The sequence below is a fragment of the Pinus tabuliformis genome, chromosome 6 (assembly GCF_031772625.1).
Source record: "Pinus tabuliformis cultivar Carrire ecotype Pingquan chromosome 6, CPIR1, whole genome shotgun sequence".
NCBI lineage: Eukaryota > Viridiplantae > Streptophyta > Pinopsida > Pinales > Pinaceae > Pinus > Pinus tabuliformis.
In genome coordinates, this window is record NC_142292.1 from 939,526,975 (window position 1) to 939,550,713 (window position 23,739).

Genomic DNA, 23,739 nt, shown 5'->3' on the forward strand with positions numbered 1-23,739 from the left:
AGTTTGGGGAAATGCTGAGTCCATTTGGGGCTTAGCATTAGCCTTTCCGCGTCTTAAACTAGGAGTTAGCTTAACCTCTGGTTAAACTAATAACCATTCCCTTCCCCTCTCTCACCCATAAACCTTAATGTTTTACCTTGCGTGCTCACATTTTCGGGTTTGGTTTAAATATTTTGATTAAACTGTACCCCCGACGCACAAACCATGTAAAACCCACATTACCCATAAACCAAAAGTTCGAAAGCCTCGTCGCGCAATATTAATTTAATATTCGGGCGGGCCCCCACACATAAACCTGCCGCCAGCTCCGCACTTCATCAGCCCTCCGATCCTCCGCCCAGATCCAACGGCCCAGCTGCATTTCGAAGCCGCCCTGACGTCTGATGCTTAGTCTCCGATAGACTAGCAGTTTCCCCACCGTACAAAAGACGCGTGTCTCCACACAATTGCATCGGAGCCCCTCTGACGAATACTGCCCCCGTACAGAAGGCGGTCCGATGAAACCACAACCCGCCTTCTATCTCTCCGCCCCCTGACGTCAACACCACGCCAGCGCTACGCCACCTCTGCGTCAACCCCCCACTGCTACGTGTCGCTGCCACCGCATCTGCCTCCGTCCCTACCCCAGCACAGTGTCTTGTGCCACGTCACCTTGCCGTACTGCCACATCACCCTGCCACGTCACCTTGCCATGTCACCTTACTGTAGCAGGACCCGCCGCTGACGTCATGCTGATATCATCACCGAAAAAGGCGCGAAGGGCGAAAATCGCAGCAAAGGATGCCCGGAATGAAAAATTAAGGCAATTTTTAATGCGCGATCAAAATGGAGGGCTTCTAATGGCTCGACTACCTGCAAAACCCAAAAATTCGCAGGAGGCAACAAGAATTCTTCATGTATGTTCATATTCAATCATCCAGAGCCGATAGCATTCTAGAGGCCATGAAAAGCATTTGTAGCAGCTATTTTTGCCTTGAAAGGGCAGAAAAGGGGCGATTTGACAGTTTCAAGCACATCAAGGGAGAGAAAGTGGCCCGATTCAACTGTAAAAGAGTATCAGAGGAAAGATAAAGCCCAGATTAAATTAAAGAGTATCAGTGAAGCGGAAAAGAGTATCAGATCGGCAATATCGAAGCAGGTGAACATTAAAGGCCCCCAAGCAAAGTTAAAGAAAGTGGTGAAGCCATTTAAGGCTCTCAGATCACAGTTAATGCACATCAAAACCACTCAAGAGCAGGGGATCAAAGCCCAAAGCACAGTTATGGCTAAATGAACAACACAGAGCCATAAGGACACCATATTAACTCATTTTGATGTAGCTGCCTCCAGCGCAACTCAAATAAATATCTTCTTGCATTAATTTCAGGACAAGATTAGGTTAAAAAACTCATTTCCCTCAGATCTATTTAAGATCTGCTGTAATAGATATTTTTGGATATTTTCTCTATATAAACCACCCTAATTCATTGTTTAAAGGGGTTGGTTGGTTGATAATCCTCATTCTAGACTTGCATTGTATATTTTGAGAGCTCTATAATCAAAGACTACTGGAATGCTTTGGATGAAGAACTGACTGTTGTGTTATTTAATGGCCAAAGAGTGACCGTGGAATTCCTGTGCTGCTACATGGCTCAATAAGTGTTTTCCTAACTTTGTTTACATTTTACATATGTTTATGCACCATTGTGTTACCATCTAAATAGCAAAAAAGAAGAATAGATTAGGTTTTTCTTGACTACACCCTATGCTCAGTTCTTGTTATTTCTATATGTTTTCTTCAGAAATGGTTATGAATATGCATACTTAAATGATCATGTTTACCCTGTTTCTCTCACATATGACTGTTATTTAGGAATTCTTGACTGCTCCTAGACAAACTTTCATCCACCTTCCCTCTCTGTTAGCTAATGAAAGATTCTTAGCTGCCTTTCATCTCTGACCTTCATCCCATCTTTATTCCAGCCTGATATTGTTCTATGTGTAGCTATCCTGCTCCGTATTCCTCTTGTGACCAAGAAAACGCAACAGCAAGCCCTAATCCATGACTCCATGCCCAATGGTTTGAACTTCTCACTCTATGCATCCCAACTCTGCCTGAAAACATCATCCTTCCCACCAAAATCAAAACAAAACCCATGTACACCATAACTAGCCTAAAATCAACCCAAAACAAAGTTAAATTTTAAGGAGAGAGCCTTCTCTGACTGCAGGTAGGCTAGGACCTGTAGCCCAAAGATTGGTTTGTGGTTACCTCGGTCGTATCCCTTAAGGACCCAAGGGACAACATGAGTGAAAACAACGTGGAATAGTTTTTATTTAGATTTTATGTGGGATGATTCATGGATTCACTGTATTGCAAATGTTTGGAAACAAACCCTTGATCAACATACAACAATTGAATTAATAGGCACAGACCAACTGAGTTTACTATATGAAATATTTGTGGTGCTAAATGACCTAAACTATAATGTTTTGGAGACGGAGGTGTGGACTCACAATAGGAGGGTTTCCTATCTTGTTTATGTTGCATAGGGTTTTGCTTGTTTGAGAGACTATGTAGTCCATGCTTCTTACATTTTGAAAGTTTACTCCCTTCAACTTGTGAGGTTGCATGGTGTTTTCCTGTGTCCAACTTTAATCTCCACTTTGCTGTGAGTTTTTTCATTGCCGAGTTTTATATTTTGTGACGTTGTAGTGTGATCCTTCATTCACAAGATCAAGTGATTATGGTTGCAATGGTGGGCTCATGACAAGTTGTTATCAATATGCTCTAAAATCTAGTGGATTGGAGAGGGAATACCATTATCCCTATATTGGAAAAGACGACCTTTACTGGTTTAACATCAACAAAATTATGGTACATGTTTTGAATTTCAATGTTGTTTTTATTGATGAAGATGAAATTTCTACAAATGTGGTGAAGAATGGACCTCTATTAGGTACTCCATAATGCACACCTAATTATTTTTTAGTTTCTTAGAGAAAGATATTTTTATTGCAGATAACCTATGCAATTTAATGAGGATTGATTTTTATCTATGCCATTGGAAAAAGTACCTTGACATTAAGGGAAATTTTTATATTTTTTTATCTAAATCGAACAGAATAAATTTTGGTTAATTTATTTATAAGTATTTGCTTGTAATGGTGATTTATAAGTTGCAGCGATGTTCTTTAGTGGTTTTTTTGTACTGCTTTGAGGGTTTTTAGGGGCGTGTGCTCATTATTTATGTAATGTTATAGGTTATCTTCATATTGTTCCTTGAATTCATTATTTATGTAATATTTATAGGTTATCTTCATATTATGAATCAATTTTGCATATAAGAAAACATACGTAGGAGGTGTATCTTTCACATACATTTGTAGTAAGCAAAACTTGGATCCCTGTGTTCTCTTGGTAGGATATGATTTTGTAGGCTTTGCTCCCATTAGAATGAAGGAAAATCCCTACTGGATCATAAAGAACTCATGGGGACCTAACTGGGGAGAAGATGGATACTACAAACTTTACAAGGGACATAATGTTTGCGGAATCAGCATGGTTTCCACTATTGTATCTGTTTAAGATTCAAATTAGATCAATTTCTTGCATATACCTATTTATTTAGAATTTAATTGAAACTATGTTGTTGAATGCACATACATTATACATTGAATATACTTTATTCAAGTATACTCGAGGATTTAAGTATTTAATGGATTTACAAATGAAACAAACTTTAAGAATATTAATATGGTTTTTGGTTCAGAAAATGTCATTCAAAAGCTTCAAACTCTGGCCTACAAGTTTGTTAGTACTGTGAATTTAGTTTGAGATTGATTGAATCTTCTTGAATACCTAAACTTAGAAAATTGTTAATGTTGGGTATGTTCTGGAAGATGTCTTGCCATTAGCAAAGAATCAAAACTAGCTACAATGTGCACTCAAGAAGGGAAAAGAATCTTTAATCCAACGTTGAACCAAATTGGTCAAATTGAGGCTTCTTTTAGTGCACCAAAGATTCTAGAGGGAGTTTGTTTTGGTAACTCCTCATTAAATCAGGTGAAGTCTTGGTGTTTTTCTTACTAGCTGTAGCTTTTCAAACTATTTACAATATTTATCAGCTTTGTAATGAAATTATTAGAAGGTATCAACCTGAAAAATATATCCATGATTCAGGGTATTTTTAAGATGACCTTGCACTGAGATTTAGGACAAAGAACATCATTTTCATGATTAGCTGGAAGAGAAAGCAATATTTGTTTTTTGTTATTTAAAATGTTGTATTATTTTTAAAATGATGCAAATCTTATTAGGAACCTAAGTTTTTATCATGACTTGGGAGTTTTGCACCATAGATACCATTCTCACTGTGGCCTAAGAAATCAATTAGGAAGCTTGGTCTGGCACTTCATCATTTTCTATTTTTTGATCATCATGGTTAATACATTAACAGTTATTATCATACATGCCCTAATGACCTGGATCATTTTCATTTTGTGTTTTGTAGTAATTCCAACTTACCATGGCATTAAATATTAATCATGTGCTTCTATCTCTAGAAACAAGTCATGATAAAGTACTTTAAATTTTAGACTGGTAGCAATAATCCAATGAACAAGAACCATACTAATGTATGATTCAATACCTGCTTCTTACACATGAGCCCAACCACCTATGTGATGAAATTTTGTTGCATTTTTAGTTCTTAGATTACGTCCAAGGAGAACTCTACATGTGAAAAAAAGCTCTTGTTGCTTATGGATTCTTATTAAAGTTTAGTAAGCTTTCAAGTGTTTCTGTAATAAAGTGCTTTTTGTAAATTGTTGCAGGGAAAAAATGGTTGTTGAGTTGATAGCAGCTGTAGGCATCCTACAATAAATTTCTTATGAGTTCACTATTTGGGCTTCCTATATTAGAACTTTTAAACTTTTTTAGGGTTAATAAAATAGATTGTAAGTTGGAATATGACTAGTATTATTCATTTTTATAATTGCAGATGGGGTTGTTAAGGTGCTATAGGTAATAGTAGGGTTGGTTTTCTTGGCAGGTATTTTGGCTCTCTTAAAAGCATTGTTGTTGCAGCGAATGGAAAATTCAAACCATTCTGATATTTTTCAAACCCCTCCTCGAGATTCAGCAACAAGATCAACATCAAACAAACCTACGCCAACATACTAGTAATGGGAAAGTAGAGCCCCCTATTTTTGCACTATATTGGGATACAAATCTACAACTTTCTCTTCAGGTACGTTCACCAAAATTGTATTATCTGGTTTGAACGAGATCATTTTTGTCTAGTATAATTGGAATAAATCCCTGTTGGATTATGTGTAAATTCTATCAGAAAATATGCCTATAAAACCTTCAAAACATATAACGGGTAGACTATATCTTGTATATATATGGTAAAGGTAAAACCATCGGCAATGATGTTAAGGTTCTTGTGTGAAACTATAACACAGTTATTCTAATTGAGCAACAAATGATAAATGGATGCATTTTTCCTTTTTTTTATTATTTGTAACCTTTTGTTATCAGTTAAATATAAGCATTGAATTTGAGCCCAATTGAAAATTCAAGAGACCAAATATTATATATATTTCTATGTATGATACATATGTTTTGTAGCTACTAAAACCACCCTCCAAAATTTTTCCCATGCTTTGATTTTGGAGCCTTCCTTCTATCCGTAGGAGCTTATCTTTTACTGTCATCAAGTATTCATGATATGTTAAAAGACCTATCTTTTCATGGTTTTCTTGTGATGTACTAATCTCGGTTTGATAGATTTCAAACACGAGCGAACTCTTAACTTGACCTTGCAGCATTGCTAGGCTTGCCCCCCGAAACTATGCAATCTTGGAAGGCGGGCCAACCTTTCCTCTAGAAACTGTGTAATTTTTCTTAGCAGGACACCCCTGAGCATGAAAATTGTGTAATTATGGATGGCAACCCAACCTTCATGATGGAAACTGTGCAAAGCATCCCTTGAGCTCAGAAACTGCGCAATGTGTTGAGTCAAGAAGTTACCCATTCCTCGAGAATTGTGCAATACTTATTGGCACTGTGCATGCAAGTTTCCTCAAAAAGAAAAAAAAAAAAAAAAAAAATCAACACTAGAAAATAGGGATTCATTAATTATTTTCCCGAAGGTGGCACACTTACTATTTTTGGAACTTTCTGCCAAGTGTCGTTTTTATTTGATTATAGGCATGCACATCGTAAACACTAATTGGTCTAGATATATTTAATGGATAGCCCTAGAGATCATTTGTACATTTTATCATTGAGTTATAGCATTCCCAGAGAGATTAAGTAGCCTTCAGTGCAGTTTGCGACGCTTTTCCGAGTGAGTTTTTCTTTTGTTATCTTTTTTTCGCTTTTTTTGTCGCTTTTTGTCATTTAGTTTATATGAGTGTTTTTTTTCTTTTTTTTTTCATGGTTGATGGTGTTTTAATGTATATTATATTGTACAAGTTTTTCTTCGGTCTTTCGTTTTCCTTTTACAAGTGTTGCATTAGTTTTTTTTGTTTTTTCCCATTAATGGTCATTGTTTTGGCGACTCTCCATGCATGTTTATTTTCATTTTATATGTTGATCTTCTACACTTTTTTTGCATCAATCTATCCATACTTATTCAAATATACACTTTAAATTGCATCATCATTCATATATGCTTGTTTCCCACACTCTTATTGGGCATATCTGCTCATCCCTTGGTTAGTGTTTTCCCTGTCTAACTGGGCATTTCGCAAGTCAAAGGCTCAAGGTCTCAGCTTGGCCTCTAAGACTAGATAATGTGTAGTACCTGGCTAGCCCAATTGCGCATTGCACACTTCTGGGGCTCAATCCCATCCCTTAGCCACTGAGACTATGCAATGCGCAGTCTCCACCTCAGTCTGCCCAGGTAGACCTGCGCATTGTGCAGTCTCTAGCCTCTGGCTTCTAATACTGGGAAATGCATAATTAAAGCAGCTAGTCTCCCTCCTTCACCTAAAAAAATGCACAAATTTCCTCATCATTCCATGTGGTTGTTGCTTGATCTTGCTTTTTTATTTGATTTCCTGAAGCTAATTTATGCTTGCGATGAGTGATTTTTCCTCCCACAAGTATTGCAGGTGTTGATAATTTCTCTTCATCAGTCACTGACATCATGGCACCAAAGAGATATTCTTCAAAGGATACCATAGAGAGAAGCACCAGGGAGAAAGTTGAGAGTACAACAATTTACTTTCCAGTTTACTCAGACACTCAATTGTTTGTAGAAAAGGAATCAAATATCACATGGCAGAAGGTGAATGAAATTTTCTCTGCAAGAACTTTCAAAGAAGATATGGAAGACTAGCAAGTGTATGTCAATTTCCAATAGTCAGGTGTACGTAGGTTTTAACCCCATACAGAAATTACCTACATATGAATTCTAAAACACAGAAAATAAATAATGCGAGAGCAGAACACATAAAACACATATACACTGAGATTTTCCCCTGGATCCAAAAACCAGGACTACCAGCTTGATTTTTCATTATTTTCCTTTCAATGTTATAATACATATTTATACATGCTGAAGCATCCAATACCATGGACCGAAAACCATCGCGTCCAAAAAACATGTGCGAAAATCATGCACAAAAACATAGGTGGGTCCACCCAACCTAACATAGGGTCCAAAACCAAAATTTTCCAGGGCGTTGCCTTGGACCCCATAAAGTGGGGTTACAGGTGCTCCTCAAACCCCCTGTTAACTACGTGGAAAGAATATAACACAACCCAACATTTTCCCACTTGTTTTTATCTTTCCACATGGGGCCACAAGAGAGTATAGTCATTTTTCCAGCTCTGAAATTCCCATTGTCTCTCTACACCAAAAGAACTTCTCAGAGCTCACAGATTTTGTCAATGCATCTGCAGTATTCTTCAAAGTGTCCACCTTTACTAGCAACATCTTTTTGTCTTCTATCATATTCCTCACAAAGTGATACTGAACATCAATGTGCTTTATCATTGAATGATATGCGGGGTTCTTTGCCAGGAAAATTGCACTTTGGCTATCACAATCTATCCTTATAGCTTCTTTTACTAACCCCATACGTGAACACAATCTCTGCAACCAAACTGCTTCCTTGCTTGCATGAGTGGCTGCCATGTATTCTGCCTTTGTAGTTGACAGTGCCACTACAGATTACTTCTTACTCATCCAATTGACTGCACCTCCAAATAGGTTAAACACATACCCACCTATAGATCTTCTCTGATCCAAATCTCCAGCCCAGACTGCATCAACAAAGCCATGAATATCCAACACTCTGTCCAATCCTGGTCTTCCTTGGTAGCACAAACCATAATCACTAGTGCCACGCAAATACCTGAAAACCCGCTTCACTGTTGTCCAGTGCTCCTTCCCTAGTTTTGACATAAACCTGCTCAATACTCCCACTGCATGTGCAATGTCTGGTCTAGTACAAACCATTGCATACATCAGGCTACCGACTACACTTTCATATGGAACATGGGACATGTCCTCTTCCTCTTCTTGTGTCTTGGGACATTGTTCATCAGATAACTTCACACCTACAGGAATAGGAACCTTCACTGGTTTACTATCCGGCATATTAAACCTCTACAATATTGTCTCGACATACTTCCTTTGGTTTAACCAGAGCTTCCTCTTTGCCTGATCTCTTTTAATTTCCATGCCCAAAATATAGTTTGCAACACCAAGATCTTTCATGTCGAATTTGGAGGACAATTGGGTCTTCAAATCCTGGATAACTTCTTTGTCATTTCCAACCAACAACATATCGTCCACATACAAGACCAGATAAATAACACGGGCACCAATTAATTTAAAATACACACAGTGATCTACTTTGCTTCTGGTGAAGCCAAGTCCCCGTATAAATGTATCAAATTTCGGATACCACATCCTTGGTGACTGTTTTAACCCATATAGTGACTTCTTTAACTTGCATACCAGTTCTTTCTTACCCTTCACCACAAAGCCTTCAGGTTGCTTCATGTAGATCTCCTCTTCCAGATCCCCGTGAAGAAATGTTGTCTTCACATCCATCTGTTCTACCTCAAAATCAAAAGTATTAGCAACAGATAAAAGTAATCTAATAGAAGTTACCTTGGCAACAGGAGAAAAAATATCACCAAAATCAATTCCCGGCACCTGGGAATAACCTTTTGCTACCAACCGAACTTTGTATTTCTCCACTTTTCCTTCTTCATTTTTCTTCTTTTTGAACACCCATTTTGTGCCAATGGGTTTCCTTCCAGCCGTCAACTCCACCAGATCCCAAGCCTCATTTTTGTGCAAAGATGCCATTTCATCAACCATGGCCTCTTTCCATAGTTTTCCATCCTCTGAATCCACTACTTCCTTCACAGTTCTGGGATTATAATTAGTAATAGACAAAACAAAATTTGAATAGAAAGCAGATGGACTATACCTTTTTTACTGCCTTCTTTCTCGAACTGATCTTCTCACAGTTGGAGTTTGTGTCTCTTCATCTTCTAATTCCTCCTCTGCTGTAGAGTCTAATTCTTCCTCCTTTAGCTCAAACTCTATCTTCTCAGGTTCCTTTGGTTGGACTTCATGTTTAATAACATCTTTCACCTCTTTGAACACCACATCTCAGCTGTACATAACCTTCCTTGTTACTAGGTTCCAAAGCTTATAACCCTTTAAACCATCCTTATACCCAATAAAGATGCACTTTTCAGCTTTACTATTCAACTTTGTTCTTTTCTCCTTTGGAACATGTACATATGCATCACATCCAAATACCTTCAGATGTGAAAGAGAGGGTTTCTTACCAGTCCATACCTCTTGTGGAGTCTTATCCTCTAACGCTGATGAAGGTGACCTGTTGACCAAGTAACATGCAGTATCCACTGCCTCTACCTAGAATTCCTGTCCTAACCCGGCAGCACTGAGCATGCTTCTTGCCCTTTCCATCAATGTCTTGTTCATTCTTTCTGCAACTCCATTTTGCTGAGGTGTATATGGAGTAGTCTTTTGCCGTGCTATACCACAGTTCTTGCAGAATTCTTCAAATTCCTTACTGCAAAACTCTCCACCATTATTTGTCCTCAGCACCTTTATCTTCTTCTCTGTTTGGTTTTCCACTAGAGCCTTAAATTCTTTAAACCTATCAAGGACTTCAGATTTCTTCTTAAGGAAATATATCCATGTATTCCTTGAGAAGTCATCTATAAATGATACATAGTACATAGACTTACCCATGATGGAACCTTCATAGGTCCAAACACATCACTGTACACAAGCTCTAATATATGTTTCACCCTCTTACCACCAGAGGGGAAACTCACCCGATTTTGCTTCCCGTATACACAATTTTCACAGAAATCAAAATCTAGAGAGCTATTACTCATACCTTCTACCATACCTTTACCATGAAGTATTTGAAGGCCCTTCTCTCCAATATGTCCAAGCCTTTGATGCCACAACATGGTGTTTTCTCCAGAGACCACTAGATTTTCTGCTCCACTTTTAGGAACCACGGAACTGTTGCACTCATCAACAACAGTGCTACCTTGCAGCTTGTATATAGTTCCAATCCCAACTCCCCATCAATACCAGTGCTCCACGAAACATCTTGTAGGTATCCTTCTCGAACACTGTTTTTACACCTGCATCATCCATCTTACTAATAGAAATTAGATTTTTGGCTAATGCAGGAATATGCAGAACACCTGGAAGTGTTCTAACCCTTCCACCTTGCAGCTTGAACTTTACTTTTCCATGACCAATGATTCTAGTCTTCCTGTCATCCCCCAAGAAGACATCACCACCATCATATTTCTCATACTCAAAGAACCACCCTCTATGGGGAGTTAATTGAAAGGATGCAGCAGAGTCAATGAACCATGCCTCATGAACTACATGTGTACTTGAAGAAGCCAAGTACACATCCCCACCTTCATTTGAGGTGGTTTTCGCCTCTGCAGAAGGAGCCTCATCAGATCCCTTTCCTTTGTTAGGAGCTTTAGATTTACATTCCCTTTTGAAGTGATCTTTCTTTCTTCATTTCCAACACACCACCTTTATAGGTTTTCCTGGAGATTTAGATCTCCCTCTAGATTTAGATCTCCCACTCGATGACTTATTTTTGTTTCTATTCTAGGACCATCCTCGTACAGACAAGGCATCACCATTTTGGCTCTCCATATTTTTCCGTCTCATCTCCTCCATCAATAAGGTTGAGACTATTTCATCAAACTGCAAGGCAGTTGCATTGCTACCTATTGCAATAACCAGACTATCCCACGAATCTAGTAGAGAACACAACAAACTGATGCACTTATCTTCATCTAAAATTTTAATATCAACAGATGCTAACTGACTTACCACATTATTAAATGCATTTAGATGCTCTGTCACCGAGTCTCCATCTTTCATCCTCAGGTTATACAGCTTTTTCTGTAGGAACAGTTTATTCACCAGAGACTTAGATTGGTACAAATTCCCTAACTTGTCCCACAAAGCCTTTACTGTAGCTTCCCCTGATACATTCAACAATACTGAATCTGAGACACACAATCGTATTGTGCTCTTTACCTTCTGATCTAACTTCTTCCATTCTTCATCGGACACTCCCATTGGTTTAGTACCCGGATCTACCTTGATCCACTGATGTTTATCCACCAACAGATCCTCCATCTTGAGTTTCCACAACTCAAAACTCTGACCATTAAATTTCTCGATCTTTATCTTTCCATTGCTCACCATCTTCTTTCACCAATAGAATCGATCTCGCAGATCTCCCACTGAACATGGTCTACCACAGGCCCGAGTGAAACCCCTCAGCAACAAAGGCGCCCCCTTGAAGCCAAATCTGCTCTGGTACCAAATGTAGGTTTTAACCTCATACAGACATTACCTGCATAAAAATTCTAAAACACAGAAAATAAATAATGCGAGAGCAGAACACATAGAACACATATACACAAAAAATTTCCCCTGGATCCCAAAACCGGGACTACCAGCTTGATTTTTCATTATTTTCCTTTCAATGTTATAATACATATTTCTACATGCCGAAGCATCCAATACCATGGACCGAAAACCATCGCATCCAAAAAACATGTGCGAAAATCATGCACAAAACCATAGGTGGGTCCACCCAACGTAACATAGGGTCCAAAACCAAAATTTTCTGGGGCGTTTCCCCAGACCCCATAAAGTGTGGTTACAGGTGCCCCTCAAACCCCCTATTAACTACGTGGAAAGAATATAACACAACCCAACAATCTACACAGGATTGCATGAAGATATTCGACTTTTCCATGCACATATGTTGTCATCTGGCTACTATCCCATATAGATCTAAAGACTATGACTCTCAATAGTGCTAGTGGATAGAGGCTTGCCTCTTTTCTGGCAGCGAACTATCATCTCATGTACAATTTTTCTAAGCTAGAATCGCTCATCTATTCCTAATTCTATGTGAAAACCAACTACTTGAGCACCAAGGATATTGTTAAAGATCGGGTGAAAGAGCCAACAAAGTTTCATCAGACAACCACCAACACCTACAAGACAAAATATCTTAGGAGGGCCTATCAACTCTTGATAGTTTTATGTTGCAGAATCTACGACCAACAAAGCACCTAGACCTTTCCTAAAGGGCGGGCATACTTACTTAACCAGTTTGTGAATGAAGTTAAACCATTCAACTGGTCATATTTGTTGGCTTAGTAGTTGCAGATCCATGTACCTAATGCCCTTAGTCCCCCCAAGGGTGGGCAAGCCATATTTTACATGTTTTCATATCTACGTGACGTAATCTACTCACATAATGCATTCCCTGGCATGAATTGGACCTGGACACCAAGCGAGCCTACCATGTATGTTTATTGTAATCTTCTTTCGGAGTCCAACCACAAAGGAGTGACAAAGAAGATAACTAATCACTTCCTCATTATTTTGTATAAGTTGATCTTTGAGGAAGAGCCAACTTGCATGTCACATGAGGCAATGGAAGCAATGCCAGAGATAGTGGATTGGTTTACCTCATCGGATGTCATTTTCCTCAGGGTGTTTGGAAAATGGAAGTCTCTGCATATTTTATCAAGGTATACCACCGATAAGTTAGTCATGCAAGAAGTTGTGTATCATCTCTCCATAGGGATGTCAACAACTTTGCACAAGAAGAAGAAAGCACCTTAGTCAACTCTTCCTATGTAAATCAGATTGTACGAGATCAAGAATCTGAAAGTCATGGATACCGAAGGAAAGGCGATAGAACATTTTTCATTTGGTAAACTGGACTTCAACCCGTATGATCCTCAAAATGTTTGTAGAGACCATTATCTAAGGATCCATTCCCATTGGCTCAGTGGGACCTTTGACCGATTGGAGGAGGAACCATGGAAGAATTGTTACAATGCCTCCAAGTCCCCCAAGCAAGTTAGTTTTGAAAGAACTTCATAGGTTTCTCTACAGAAGGAAATCAATCCAAGGGCAGCACCAACAGAAGATCCCAACCCAGTGCACGATAAGGGAAAGAGGAAAGTTGTGCACAGTCCAGCGGGAGAACAAAGCCTCAAGATGAAAGAAGATCCAGTAATACTTAAAGAGGTCATAGGAACAGAGAAGAAGAGGAAACATAGGGTGCAAGAAGAAGAATAGAAGCGGAGGGAAGAATGAGAGAAGAAGAGATTGGAGGAAGAAAGGCAGAAGAAGGAAGAAGAATAAAGGCGAAAAGTAATAGTAGAAGAAATACAGCAAAGATAAGATGAAGAACAAGAACATAACCAATAGCTAGAGGAGGAGAGAAAATAGATGCAGGATGAAGAGCTCACTCATGATATAGAGAAGTGGATTGAAATCCAAGACATGAAGGAGGAACCAGAGCCACAAAATCAAGATGTTGACTAATTCCAAGTACACAACAGGTCACCATTCAGTCCCCCCATCATCCAGTAGAGCAATTTCCAAGCGAGGAAGAGGAAATTATTCCTCTTGAAGATGGTCTGATTATGGACACGTACAATATGACTCATGACAAGCTTCAAAAAAATATTATATAAGAGAGGAAGAAACATTTTCCGGATGACCTCGCATCTCTTGCATTCATTAGAGAAAGGGTGATTGTGACAAACACTAGAAGAAATCCAAGTGTCATTGCCACAACCAAGTTAGCCCTTGCAGGTGCTACAAAGTCAAACACAGACTATTTGATGGCCAAGAACAAACAGTTGGCAAAGAAATTGCAGGCTGTTAGGCAAGAGGTTGAACAACTCTGAGACGAGTTAAAAAACACAGCTCCCACACAAGTCTATCTGGAAGAACTGAATGCAGTGATACTCAGTGAAGTATCGACACTGGGAGATACCATGTAGAATCTTTATAGGGAGCTTGTTATCGTGCATAAGACAGCTTTCCACCTACATGGGTTGCAACAGAAGTGTAAAGATTATGTCAAAACTCTCAAGGTGTGCAATCATCTATCGTTGTCGTGCATGAATGGTCAATGCAATACAAGGGGGCACTACTTTAACTAGGAAAGAAGACAAGGAAAGAGGCAGAGTTGGAGGAGGAAAAGTTTCAGATGCTCATCCAGAATAATAAACAACTCACCTTGTTCACTTCCAACATTCAGGCCTCATATGCATGATTGTACAATAGCATGGACTTCTTGGTGAAATTGCACGAGATCCCATCAATTGGTTCACTCATAGAGATCAAGCGCGGGAATCAAGCCAAGCAAGAGATTGAAGAATACTTGGAACATTTGAAACAAATAGCCATCAAGGAGGATCTTGAAGTAAATAGATAGAATATGGAGAAGTATATTGGTGGCCCTGTCCAAATCAACACAATGTTGCTCCTGCTTAAGAAGGACACAAAAACCGGTTCCAAATCAGTGTACCCGGATGCCATGGAGGCTAGATTTTGTTTCTATCCTAACACCATTACACAGTTTGGGGATATCATCGTGCAATATAAAGCTTGGTACCGTTACGTAATTGAGAAAAATCAAGTGGAAGTTGTTGAGATGGAATTTCCCCAAAGTCAAGCTTAACTGTTTTGTCTTATTAGGATGTCTAGTTGGCTCTACCCAATTTTTTCTTATATGGGTACGAGTGTATTATAATATTCTTTTGTAATTAATTTGTAAGTGTAATTCCAAGTGTCAATTTTGGAATGTGAAGAGTTGTGATGTAATGAATGTAAAGATTCATTTTATAAAGAAGTTGAAGAGTCATGAGGGTAGTCCAAGAGTCACAAGGGGAAGTGAATAGTCACCCATTTTGTTATAAATAAGCCCTCATAACTCATGTAAAGGGCTTTTGGGAGCCAATCTTTTGGCTAGGCTTAGGCTTAGAATCAGGAGCTTGGGAGTTTGTGAGAGCCTTGGCTTCTCCGTAGCATAAAGGGAGTATCTTTCTTTAGAGGAGTAGGCGTTGACTTCATGTTCCACTATTGGATATAGTGTTCCATTAATGGTATATGTATGATTGGAACTTTCACTTAATAAAAGATTACATCCATCACATTTTCATGCATATGTTGCAAATATAGTAGGACTATTATTGTTATGTTTGAAATGTATGTTATTTAACTTACGCTTGTTCTTATGAATTATTTCATTTGCATTGGTATTAATCTTCTTAAATGCATGTTGTTGTATATTTCCATCACTATTAACTTGTGAACTATTTCACATATTAGCTTGTGATGCCTTTATGCTCATGTGTTCCTTCTGAGATGCGGACTATTACAAGCTTCTAAGGGACTCACTCATTTTCCCTTCATGTGTTAGAACCTTCATGCAATACACTTTACTTTTCACAGAGTTAGACACTTATTCCCACCAAAGTCACCATGCACCACTCTACATGTTATTGCAGCCAAGGCACGTCATTCAAACCCTCTGCATCAACAACCGGGTTGTATTTTGGATGGGACTCCTACACCAAACGATGTTAGGTATAATGGGACTTCATATCGGGGAGGTAACCTGAATGTTGGCGGGTCCAACACCATCAACAATATGAAACAATAATATAGAAGTTAATGACGAAAAATATGCATAAAATTTGTAGAATATGAGTGAAACAAGGAGTCTACTCATGTAGGCTCGTTCAAAAATGGCTTCCACAAAGAGAAAAAGATGACAGGATGACTATTACAACACATAGAAATACACCCATCCTCCAAATGCATCTCCCAATTTGAATCATGTTTATGAAGCATGGCTCTTGCACAATCAGTCAATTATTTTATCACTAGGGATTTCACACACAAATCCCCCTTCCCTAACTCTATTGACCCAGTTGAAATGGCTCTCATTTCTCTCCATTCGAGAAGCACCATCATATGCTACATTAATAACTAACCCCATGGCAACCTCACCTTCAACCATACGCGTACGCCTCTCCTCGCACTCTCTCCCCTTGAAACATTTGTTGGTTGAATCCAAGAATCTCCATAGATGATCTATAGAGTTCTTAAATATTTCTATGAAATAAGGAGATGAATAGTGTATATCATTATAAATCAACAAGAACACTATGAGATTTAGGTCCTTTATGAATTTGATGAACTTGTCATGAGGGGGAACTGATGTTAACTGATTTTCTTTGCCTTCATTTTTGTCCAAGCCCTCCCCTAAGAGTTGATGAAGATGAAATTGCGCACACATAGATAATGCTTCATCTTCTTTGACCCCTAGGGATTTCCCTGGCGAGGGAATATAGGGGTTGCACAATGACATTGACATCCATATCAAGGTTCAAAGTCTTTGGATACCTCTTCAAACGGTTAGAGAATTCAATGGAAGGAGGGCTAGCTGAAAAGGGTGCCCCAAGAGTGTCTGCTATGACAGTTAGCCTTAGAAGACTAGGAGGCCCAACAAGTATTCTATCCAATGCCTCCATGAATTTTGGCCATTGTATTCCATGAGAAACACTAATGTCTATTACATGAAGAGATTTATTGGTTTGGCCTTCAAAGGCTTCAAGAAGATATTTATTGGCTATAGTGTACGACAATTGATACCATGGGCTTACCTAATGAAACTTGATGAGAGGCTTGTGAAAAAACTTTGGAACAGAGAGGAATTTTGAGCAAGGAAGAGACATGCAAGGATGCATGATCTTGGCAGTGAAAGCTCTTAGCCCATCTACTATAACCTTATGGTTCACATCACCTGAGAAAAAAAATAAAACACTAAAATTTAAAATTTAATATATCAATATCATTTGCATGATTATGAAACCAAACCATAACTTTTTCTAATTTAACAATCTTATTAGCATACCTTTGCACCTTTTTTTGGGAAATTACTAGTATATTATTATAGACTCTCATTGTAATTTCGTACTTCACATCTATCAAAATTATGAGGCCGAATTAATTTATTTATCGTGAATTTCCTTTAAAATGTTATATTATATTTTCATGTTATACCACGATGCAACTGTCACTTTATTGTTTGGTCACTAAGCAAACTTGTAAACTAAATTATTCAAAATGTGTGTATATTAAAAAAAAAAAAAGTAAAGAGTGGGTATGGTATTTTTGTCTAAATCGTATTGGCCTTATAATATACCAACCTAGATCCATCTTAACTTGGATCTAATTATGCTTGGTATATTTGGAGTTAAGATGGATCTAGTTTGGTTTAATTCCCCTCTTTAAATAGGCTATATTCCACATGAATACCATGGGTTCTCATAAATTTGGATCTCAAAAACCATTGATAACTTGACGAAGTCAATTTTACCTTAACTACCCAACAAAAATTAATAAAAAAAATAATAACGTAGAAATTTTATTTTAACATAGGGTTATTTTTATTTTTATTTCAAACTTTACCTTAACTACCAAGAAAAAAATGATAGAAAAAAAATAATAATGTAGAAATTTTATTTTAACACAGGGTTATTTTTATTTTTATTTTTGTTTATTTTAACTAAGTCAAAATGTTTACAGGACATGACATTACAACATCTCTTGCATACTGGGTTGGAGAGAGGCGCAATCATAAAAAAAAGTTATTCTGTTAATGGTGATTTTGTTTCAAAATATTTTCATGGCTTCTCCAAATATAACGTTCAAATGATTTTCTTTGTTCGAAACTTGACTAAAATAAGGGGGTTGAATCAGTTTAGTACATTCATGGACATAAATTACTTTTCTTTTCAATGGTCAACTGAACTATAAAATGAATAGCATAACACCTTATGAGCAACATATTTAAAATGTGAACAACATGTAATATGTAAACCATAACATCAAATCAACAAATAAAAGCAACACATATGAACACCAGATATAAGTGGAAACCCATAAAGGGAGAAAACCACGAATTTGTTATTGTGAGTGATGCGAAGGAAAGGTTTTACTTCCTCTATTACATAAGTGTTTGGAGGCTCTAACCTCTTTATTATTCTGCAAGTTACAACTTGCTCGGAAGCTCCAACCCCCACTTACATAGATTTTCTGCAAGCTACAACCCACAAGAGGTTCCCACCTCAACAGGATCAAACTTATTATTTTTCAATCTACAACTTAAAAGGAGACTACAATCCCCTATTACATAAAAGTATAACGTGTTGGTTTACTTGGACAATAATTATAATACCTCCATCTCTATTTTAACTTCTTCTCCTCCTCAAATATGCTTCACATGTGTCAGGTAACTCACGAACAACAACTCAACTCTTCTACATACTCTCTAAAAATTCAACCATTACAAAAGCACATATTTTTATAAAGATAATTTGTTGGTTGTTATTATTTCATGTATGAATATGAAATGAAAAGGTTTCTTCTTTGCATTCCAAGACTATCTCCTCGTTTCCAAACACTTTCAACTTTTGAATATTAAGGAAAAATAAATGCTCCACCAAATTTTATTTCCAGCCACCTTTAATGATTAAATACACCAACATAATGTTGTCAACATTTATTGTTCGGATGGATAAACAAAAATACTATAACACAGGTTGTCTCAAGAGATACCGCATTACAGTCAAGGGTTACACAATCTACATAGTAAACAACTTGTGTTATAACTCTATTTCTGAGAGAAAAAGGTGCGTTACAATCATAAGAAATTACAACACATCTAGGCATGTTATGTTTTCAGCACTTCTGTTATATTATGCTTGGAAGACACTTCAGTTCTGCAACATATCTCTATCAACATCACCTTACATCACAACATTCTTTATGTCTTTTCCTTGCATCACAACATCTCCATCGCATCATATATCAATCAAATCCTTCACCTCTAATGAAGAACACCTACTCAATGTTACTTCTTTGCAACATACCTTGTAACATATCAAACCATCAACACAAACATATCATTGCACCTAAATATAACAATTATATCTTGTTGCTCCTTTGCCATCAATGACAATAATGCCAACATTCTTTTGTTAATAAATAAAAGTGAATATTAAAAAAAATATATTTTAAATGAGATTTTATTATAAAAATATATTCATAATATTAATTTTATAGATATATATTTAAATATATCAAAAATGTGTAATTATTTTATGTTTATTATAAATTAATATATCACATTTAAAATATTTTTTAAATAATAAACGTATTTTAATATTAATTATAAATGAAATAATTTAATAAATAATATGCATATAATAATAATAATAATAATAATAATAATAAGAATTATTATTATTATTATTATTATTATTATTATAGTCACATTTTAGTATGATAAAAATGTGTAATTGCTTAATGTGTAGTATGGAGTTGATAAATGGCATTTAAAATGTATATACTAATAGAATGTTTTAATATTTATGTTAGATTATATATATCTATATATGTATAAGTTAGGAGTGATGGAAACCTTAGTGTCTTCAGCAGCCATTATGTTTTTGAGAGATTCTTCATTTCAGGACTATTTCATTTGCTGGAATCCTCCTCATTCTGATGCTCCTACTTCAGATTTGGTAGATAAAAGGAAATTTCTTTTTCTGCAAGGTTCTTCCTGCACCCAAGCTAAGGTCATTGCCTTATATCTCCTACAATTTCTAGCCTTTGTCAGATCATGCTTTGGTGGAACTCTTTGCATTCAAGCGAAATCAATGGATAAAATATCTATGCTTATTAAAAAAATTCAAGATTAGACATGAATCCATTCTGTCTTTATGCGACTCCTTCATAGAGGGATGAAACTTCCGACTGGACATTCATTCAATAATTATGGAATTACCAAGGACGTTATAATATCTCTCATCTCAAGTTTAAATGGTGATGCCATAGGTGTGGCTGCACCTTATGCTTCTAAGTATAAGTCCTTTAATGATGCCTTTAAGCTAGGACCCAATCATTAGACACACAAAGAGCTCTCAGGGTTTGCTTTCATCGTAGATAAGGTAGAGGATATCCTATCTATAAAACTAGATCATCCTCACTCTTATGAATCTAGTGTGGATTTTTTGCAATATTCCATTATTTGTCATTTTAATGGGTTTTGGCCATCAAAATTAGCACTTCAAGAATCGTGCATCAGACCTCGACCCCAAATGTAGATTTATTTTTTTGTTCAAAGGGTTTCTTTGTAGTAAAATTTAAGGGTATGCAGGAATATGATAGGGTTTTTGAACAAGATCCCTCGTTTTGGGGTCGAGTTGGGCTTTTCACCAGTATTGATCCATCTTAATCACAAATCTAGTCAGAGCCGAGAGGGATCAAATCTCTTGAGGTGAAAACTTCTTTTAGAGTGTAAAATTTGAATAAAATATTTGCACCTCGACAAATTTGATCATATATATATAGATATATATATATATATATATATATATATATAGATATATAGATAGAGAGAGATATAGAGAGAGAGAGAGAGAGAGAGAGAGAGAGAGAGAGAGACCCCACTTGTAATTTTTCATTTTTTATGAATGTATAAAATAGATCAAAATTTACTTGGGCATAAAATAGTGAGATTGCCTAAAATGTTTTGACTATAAAGAAATATTTTGATTTTTCAATTGCTTTATACAATGTATATATAGTTTTTTTTATTATATTTTAACTACCTTATTTCTCTATAAAGTTGATATAAGATTATGTTGTTTCATATGGACATCGAAATAGTTTATTTATGGTTGAGAGTGAGAGTGAAAGATTTAACTTCTCCTTAGTATGATAGAGTGAGATTATTAATGTTTAATTATACTTTTAATTAAACAAACCAAACACTATATTCGTTTATGTTTTTTTTATAATATATGAAGTGAAATATTTTATTTATGGTTGAGAGTGAGTGAAATATTTTTACCACTTCTCCTTAGTATGGCCACTGAGAGTAAGATTATTAATGTTTTATAACAATTTTAATTAAATAAACCAAACATGCGTACTCATTTTTCTTTTTATTATATCTCAAGCCTTTTTTTATTTAAATAATTTATTTATTTTCAAAAGGGACAAGTGTCAACTCTAAGTTGAACACAAACATACTTACACATCTCTCTCATATTGAGAACAAATTCTTAGATTTCCTCAATCACTAGAGCTCCAAAATTTGTTAATAATTTCATGATATTTTTTTCATTTATTATCCAATATTGATCCTCTTGTAGTAGGGAGAAAGTCCAATGTGTCCCTTCTCAACTTTAGAAATGGCTTCGTGATGCTCAAGGTGGCTGGATCTTTGCTCCGTGGGTGGAAAAAATTGATGTTGAGTTATGTTGTAATTGTACAAGTTGCTATAAGAGGAATCCTCTTCTTGTAGTAATCATTTAATTCCTCTTCAATACCTCATTACTGCATGTGGGATTGATGGAAAATCATAGGAGGTATAAGGATAAGGTTAAAATCATCAAGAGGTGGTGTAGGTGGTGGAAAAGTTGATGACAAAGCTTTTTTTTCTTATTTTTTCATGTAAGGCAAAGTGGAATTTGAAGATGAATCTTTGATAGATGGAGTGGATGAATGATGAAAGTGGTGTTCGGGGACCTCTCTCAACCTTCCCTAAAGAAGACATGACCTTTTGACCCTTTCCTCCAATCATATTTTCCACCCGTAGCATTTCAGGCTCCTCCTGTAGCATTTCAGGTTGTTCCTATAGCATTTCAAGCTCCTCCTGTAGCATTTTAGGATAATCTCCTGTAGAAGAATTGTTTTATCCATATATCTCAAACAGTAGATTGGATTCACCTGATTTTTTTTTTAATGTTTCCATCATCCTTATTCACCTCCCCATAAACAATCATGTCCAATGGATGCACGAATCTCTAGAAAAAATAAAAAATTGTTGTAGGTGATGGAGGCCAATTTCTCGAAAAGTGTGCACTGGAATTTTTTGAAATTTCTTGAGCATGTTACTATCATCCATATACATCCACCATGAAAAAGCTTGGCCGATGGATGCACAAATTTCAATATATGATAAAACCAATTTTATGCTTTGTGTATTTTGGCCTCCTATAGCAAAACAGAGCCCTCCTGTAGCATTTTAGGACAAGAAGGAAAATGCATGAGGACGGCTTGGGAATGATGGTAAATGTCATTGAAATGGTTGATGGTAATGGATTGACATGTCCTTGGTCCTTCTTGAGTATTTTTCAGAAAAGGTAAGAAGCCCAAGATTGATTATTTTTTACTTTTTTCTTGCCTCATTGCTCATTTCTTTCTTTGTCTCTTTTTGTGGTGTTGACCTATTTATTTTCCTTATGCAGGTGGAGAAGTACCTACATGCAAGTACTGATATGCAACTAGAAAACCAAATCTTTTTTTATTTCATCCTTTCTTTTGCTTTTTTTGTAGGCCTACTAGTTGCCTCAATAAGATTTCTAACTAGTAGGTCTACCTAAGTGCCTCAAAAGAGTTTTTTGCCTAGGATATTATTCCTTTATCTTTTTCTCCAACCCATTTACCGCCTCATCGAGGTTTTCAATCAATGAGCCAATCTCAGGCGCGTCAAAGGAGGTTTTCACTAGAGATTTTATTTTTTCCTCTTATTTTTCATTTTTTATTTCTTTTTCTATCCTACTCTACTTGAAAAATAAAATATCTTTCAAGTATAGGAATACTTCCAATGGAGCCATATGCACATCAAGATGAAAAATAAACTCATGTGTAGGCTCGAAATGTATTCTTTGACATGTACCTGAATTTTAGAGACCAAATGTTTTGACTTTGACGATATCAAGTATTGTTGAAGAAGAGAGTGATGCTCCATCTTATTGATTTTTAGAACCAAAACTTAATATAGATTTGATGCCCTTGGTTCGCTTTCTCATCTAGATCATTCAAATATTACTCTTTTTATAGATTATTCTCTTGAACACTTGGAGGATCTAATGGTAAACATGAGGGAACTTTCTCAATATTTGATTCTAGTGTCTACTCTTCATCAACTGCAGCCCATGATTCTTTGATCTTCTCATTTGAATCTTCTTTTTCTAAATCTTGTCCTTTAATGACATCAAGAGAATATCTTTTTTGCAATAATATTCCTACGCTAGGATGAATACGATTGAGATCAAGAGGAGATGTTAGGAAGTGTTGTTCGTCAGCATTGTAAGTGTGTTGAGCTACTTCCTTGTGTGGTTTTGGAAATGGTGGCACATGTAGTTGAGTGGGAGTGGATCTTTGAGGTGTATGTGTTTGGGTTTGTGGTTGTGGTGGAGGTGGATTGTAGGGATAAAATGGAGTTGAGTATGGAGGATATTGTAGATTTCTCCCATAAGGTCCTTGCTAACCTTGTTTCCAATATTGGTTTTGG

The 23,739-nt window shown here is 36.6% G+C and overlaps 2 pseudogenes; one reads left to right on the forward strand and one right to left on the reverse strand.

The window, feature by feature from the left end:
• Positions 1-839: 839 nt before the first annotated feature.
• LOC149262004 (cysteine proteinase 15A-like) lies at positions 840-3,568 on the forward strand (annotated as a pseudogene).
• A 12,523-nt stretch (positions 3,569-16,091) lies between these two features.
• Positions 16,092-23,739, reverse strand: part of LOC149262005 (protein NODULATION SIGNALING PATHWAY 1-like) — a 71,219-nt pseudogene continuing 63,571 nt past the window's right edge.